This window comes from Cebus imitator, unplaced genomic scaffold (genome assembly GCF_001604975.1).
Source record: "Cebus imitator isolate Cc_AM_T3 unplaced genomic scaffold, Cebus_imitator-1.0 Scaffold89, whole genome shotgun sequence".
Taxonomy (NCBI): domain Eukaryota; kingdom Metazoa; phylum Chordata; class Mammalia; order Primates; family Cebidae; genus Cebus; species Cebus imitator.
The window spans coordinates 1,402,256-1,408,423 of NW_016107404.1; positions in this window are offsets into that span (position 1 = coordinate 1,402,256).

Genomic DNA, 6,168 nt, shown 5'->3' on the forward strand with positions numbered 1-6,168 from the left:
TTTATCTGAAACGGGGAGGAATCCTCAGTTCCAGAAATTGCCCTACTTTCTCAGAAAACTCGTGAACAATCCACCCCTTGTTTAGCATATGATCAAGAAATAATCATAAAAATAGCTGACCAGCAGCCCTTGGGGCTGCTCTGTCTATACAGCAGCCAGTCTTTGGTTTCTTTACTTCTCTAATAAACTGGCTTTCATTTTACTGTCTGGACTCACCCTGAATTCTTTCTTGCATGAGACCCAAGAACCCTCTCCTGGGGTCTGGATTGGGACTCCTTTACCAGTAATACAATGACACCCACTGTCCCACATTTACTCTCATGGTCCACCCTCTGCTGCCCTTGTGGAGTTCCCATTTTAGTGCCTATTTTGTGACTCTGGCTTTGTGACCCTTCCCTTCCATGGCTTAATACCTTCTCTTCAGACCCCCATAGCTGCCCTTGGCTTCCCTCATCAGCTCCAACCTGGCCCCAGGGTGGACCCAGTGCTCAGGTCCAATGCAGAGATCCCAGGTTTCATCTTGTAGATCCCGTGATTCAAGATAGAGGACAGGATGGATATGTCACCATGGAAAGAAGTGAACTTTAAGATCAGTAATTATTAAAACAGCCAATAAAGAGTGGGAATAGAAGCTACCTCCTCAGAGATTCCCAGAAAGAGTGTCAATGGACAGTGATCTTGGTGGTTTGAGCAACTCAAGCCAAGAAGTAGCTACAAATAATCACACACACCCCACTGTGTGCCTGGTGACCCTCGGTGCTTATGTCCTGAACTTGTAGAATTCTTGCAACAATCCCATGAGATCGGAGCCAAGATCGTCCCCATATTACAGAGGAGAAACTCAGATCCATAGAGGTTAAGTCACTTGCCTCCAGACATATATCCTCTTTCCGAAGCCGGACCCAGTTCCTGAGTGTTGCTGCGAAACAGTGCTTTTCAAATCACCTCTGGCAAAGACCCCGTTTTTGCGCCCTAGTTCATCACAGACTGCCACGTTTGTAAAATACAATCAGGAAATGAATTACTAGCAAAATGACTAGGCATTGGAAGGTGCAGCAACGTCAGATTGTTCCCGAAGTTTCTGAGCATTCTCTGTCTATACTGTTACCACGTTGTGGGGCGGCAAAACACAGCACCCCAGCAGCACAGGCCACGTGCGCCTTGGCAGCGCCGTGCGAATCCACCTCACTACACGCTCAGGCTCTCAGGGTATAAAGTGCTTCTGGGAACCACTTGTCTGTATTCCCGCGGCTGAACTCTTCACCTCCGCGGGTTCACGACTCTAGCGCCGTGTTTCTGGTTTTTGTGATTTTGGGAGAGGCCACCCGTATCGTGCAGAAATGAGATTAATTCACTCCTCAGTTCCCTTTCAAAACCAAAATGCTGGGATTCCGCCTCCTTTTACAACAGCCCCGTTCAGCAGGGCTGTTTGCAGGGCCAGCTGTTTCTGTTCTCGCATTCATTAATAAAAGTAGTGAATGCAACCAGAGCCACCCTTTTCTTTCCTTTGTCTTGTCTGAAAGGGGGCAGGGAGGGAGCAGGAGAGCCCGCAGACGCTGGGGACGTGTCAGACGTGCCACAGGAAGGGCTCGGCGCGGCGAGAGCGGAGCTGTGAGAAAGGCAGGCAGGTGGGCGGAAGGCGGGAGGGGGCCGCGCGGGGGCGAGGGGCCCCGCAGACAGACATATGGAATCCATCACCCCAGGCAGGGGGTGGGGGTGCAGAATTACAGAGACCCCTGGCCTGCTTTCCGGAGCAGGGGAGGATTGAGAGCCGCCGAGGAAGGGGGTTGATGATGGAGCAGGGCTGGGTGAGCTGGGAGCTCCCTCGGGACCCTATTGTGCTATCCGAGCTCCTGGCGGTTGGAGAGTGAATACTTCTCATTGTCTGTACAGTCAGGGTCCAGCTGGGGAAGCAGGAGGGAGGCAGTTCTCAAAGTCTTACTCAGAAACTTTAATGAAGGGAATTGGTTACAGAGGTGCTAGAAAAACTCCTTGGACTGCAGGGATGAAAAGAAGAAGTGCTTTTTCAGAGCCCAGGAGCAATGGTCACCGTTGCTCCTGTTAAATCTGAATTTCAAATAAATAAATAACTACTAAATTTTTTTTCTTTTTCGTGTGTGTGTGTGTGTGTGTGTGTGTGTGTGTGTCTGTGAGTGAGTGTTGTGAGACGGAGCTTCGCTATTGTTGCCGAAGATGGAGTGCGATGGGGCAATCTCGGCTCACCCCAACCTCTGCCTCCCTAGTTCAAGCGATTCTCCTGCCTCAGCCTCCCGAATATCTGGGATTACAGGCATGTGCCACCACGCCCGGCTAATTTTCTTTGTATTTTTAGTAGAGACGGGGGTTTCTCCATGTTGGTCAGGGGTCTCAAACTCCCGATCTCAGGTAATCCACCCACCTCAGCCTCCCAAAGTGCTGAAATTAAGGCATGAGCCCCCGTGCCCAGCCTATATTTTGGAAATCAACATAGAATGCATTAAATGCCACAGAATTGTATACTTTAAAAATGTTAAAATGGTAAAATTTATGTTATGTGTACTTTGTCCTAATCAAAAATGTGATATAAAAATGTACCCAGTTGGGCCAGGCACAGCGGCTCACGCCTGTAATCCTAGCACTTTCAGAGGCTGAGGTGGGCAGATCACCTGAAGTCAGGAGTTCGAGACCAGCCTGCCCAACCTGGTGAAACCCTGTCTCTACTAAAAATACAGAAAGTTTAGCTGAGTGTGGTGGCACATGCCTCTTGTCCCAGCTACTAGGGAGGCTGAGACAGGAGAATTGCTTGAACCCAGGAGACAGAAGTTCCAGTGAACTGAGATCGTTTCACTGCACTCCAGCCTTGGCAACAGAGCGAGACTCCATCTCCCCCACCCCCAAAAAACACAGTTTATCTGTATTTTAACTGGTGGCCTGCATTTTATTTTTAAAATCCAGCTGTTGTACATCTGGCAGGCACTAGAATGATGGTGGGGGCTGCCCCCAAGGGAACTGGTGCCACAGAGGAGACACAGCTGCTGTCCAACAAAGCAGGAAGTGGAGGAAATGGAGGAGGAGGAATGGTCGGCTTCTCCCTTCCTCCTGGAGGCCCTCCAGTGATCTGCCAGTTCCCCCAAGCAGCCACGGCTACCTAGAAGCCAGTGGGCAAAGCCACCTCAGAAATGCAGGTGCAAGGAAAGGATTGAAGAGCAAGCATGCAGTCATTTTAGATGACCCAGGAAAGCTGGACCTGCCTGGCGGAACGGCTGCAGTTGTATTTTCTCTGCAGGCTGAAACGAAGCCACAGGTTCAGTGGTGTTCTCCCTGAGGTTCGTGCTCTCCCTACCCTGATCCATGAATAAGTAGTTACTGTTTGCTGCCAAGGACGCAGACAAGAACACGTGCGTGGAGCAGCTTCTATGTACAAAGCTCCCCGCTAGGAATCCAGAAGTGCTTCAGTTGGGAAGCTCAGGATATGGTTCCCCAATGTCCATTCATTCATTTATTTATTCAACATCTGCTTATGAGACAGGCATGGTCCACAACAATTGAGTAGATGGTGGTATAGAAAGCAGACACATTCCATATTCTCAGGGTGCTTATGGAGCTAGCCTGTTGGGAAGATATCAAATGCAATAAGAATTAACTAAAATATAAGATGTAAATGGCAAATGCAAGAATTGTCTAGCAGAGCAATGATGAGCGTGCACACGACCAGAAGAAAATGGGCAGTATAAGTGATGCTCACAGAAGGTAGTGAGTGCCCGGCATGGTGCCAGGTGCTGGGGAGCAGCAGGGCAGAACTGGGCATGTGCTTACCTGTCTTTCCAGGAGCTCAAGATATTGCCCACAAGAATCTCCAGATGGCAACTACAAATATCTGTTTACCCTCTTGGCTTCACATAACCCCACAGAGAGGTCCTTGGAGGGAAGAGAACACATTTAGTTGTCTAGAGCTCTTGTTTTCACGACAGGCTCAGCTTCTAGCTCTGAGGGTCCTGGGGCCTCAGTTTCCCATCTGTGAAGTGAGGGGCAGCCTCGATGATCTCTGCTCCCGCTCGGTGGCTCCTCAGGTCCTGTGATGTTAATACCTCTGTATTCCGGATCTGCTCCCCTCTTACTGCTGACAGCTCTCCAAGTGGCAGGAGCTGCAATCAGTCATTTGTCACTCTGGAGCACCAAGCTCAAAGCTCTGAATGAGTGACTCGATGAATGTGTACAGATCACCTTGTCAAGTGACAAAGATTCTTTTCTTGGCCAAACTTCAGTTAGGCTGCTGAATCTCCTCTGAGGTCCACCTGTGCACTTTATTTCTTTTCCTTTCTTCTTTTATTTTTTTATTATTATTTTTTTTTATTTAGAGGGAGTCTCGCACTGTTGCCCGTGCTGGAGTACAGTGGCTCGATCTCGGCTCACTGCAACCTCCACCTTCGAGGTTCAAGGGAGTCTCCTGCCTCAGCCTCCCAAGTAGCTGGGATTATAGGTGCCCGCCACCATGATCAGCTAATTTTTTGTGTGTTTAGTAGAGATGGGGTTTCACTATGTTGGCCAGGCTGGTCTCAAACTCTCAACCTCATGATCTGCCCTTCAAAAGTGCTGGGATTACAGGTGTGAGCCTCTCCAGGCCACCTGTACACTGTCTTGTAAAATCCAGTTAGAGCAAATAACCTGGCTAAATCAGTTTAGCAAGAATCCCCCCAATCATTGATATCTGGACACTGTATACAGCTGATCAGTTTCCTCATCCCCTACCATTCCCCAGGTGCCGTCTGATCACCCTGGCCTGTCTTCAGCAAGAATCTTGTTAGCTCTGTTTAGCCAGAATTCCCCTTACCTCTAATGTTTACTCTCAGTAATTTTCCATCCACTGACCCCCACCCTGCTCCTTGGCTACAAATCCCCACGTGCCCGGGGTGAGCCCAATCTCTCCTCCCCTGCTGTGAGACCTCATTGCAGTAGTCCCTAAACATATAGAAATAGTCCTGAGTCTTTTCTTACTCTGCTTTAGCAAATATCATTGAATGATGTATTTCTTTAACAGCAGGAATGTCTGAATATTGGACCTGAATCCTGGTTCTGCCACTTACCATCTTGAGCAAAGTTATATGAACTCTCAGGCATGTCTGTTTCTTCACTTGTAAAATTGAAATAATAACAATACCTAATAGATTTATAAGACTGAATAAAATCAGGCATGTAAAACTGCTGAGAGCTATGTCTATTCACTGTCATTATTTATAAATATCATTATTTATTCATCGCCCTCATAGAGTTAGAAGCCAATAATAAATTCACTCTCAACTGCCTATATTTTTCGTTTCTCAACCTGTGGTTTATCACTAGCGAATTACGAAATCATTTTAATAGGCATAGTAGTATACGTGTTTAATGACTACTTATATACCAAAGATAAACATATAGAAAAAGAGTAGAATAGAAATAGTGTATCGAATGTCATAAGCATAAGTATCTTCATGTGAAACTTGATTTTCAGGATGTATGGTGTATGTGTGTACACGGGTACACACACACATAGTGTAGTTTGCCGGGTTGTGATGTAAAATGTGTTTCTTCCCGTCCAAGAAATTTGAAACCACTGCTTTAGGCGAAATCGCCATTACCCATAATTCTCCCCTTCATGCTTTTCAACACTCCAGGTCCCCTCTGACCTACAAGCAAACACCATTTCCCCCTCCCCTGCTTCCTCCTGGCACTGTATTCACCCCTTCCTTTACCCTCCCTGCCTCTGAGAATCAGAACTGCTCAGCCTTTCTCTCCCTGGAAGCCCAGCTCCTCCTCCCCCACCCTCCCACTGTAGGGTACCAGAAAGTTGCCCTGGGTCCCAGACAAGGTGGGAGCCCGGGAGCTGCCACAGATGCTGGTGGTGCCTGGGGCTGGCAGGAAAAGAGACGGCGGCCAAGGGATGAGGTTTGGCATTTTATCATCCGAGCATGCTCTGGGTTAGGTACAAAGCCAAGTCAGGGGTCTTGTGTCAATTGTGAGGGAAAGACATTCCCGAGGGGAGAGAGGGATTAAGCTGGAGGGAGGATGAAGAGGAGAGAAAGAACTGAAAGGATACTAGAGAGAAGACCCAAAACAGGAAGCAAGGAATGTTCTTCAGGAGCCAGCTGGTAAGAGGGGCAGGCTAGGGGCAGGTCAAGGAAAGGCTGAAAAAGGCTGGAAAAGGCTGGA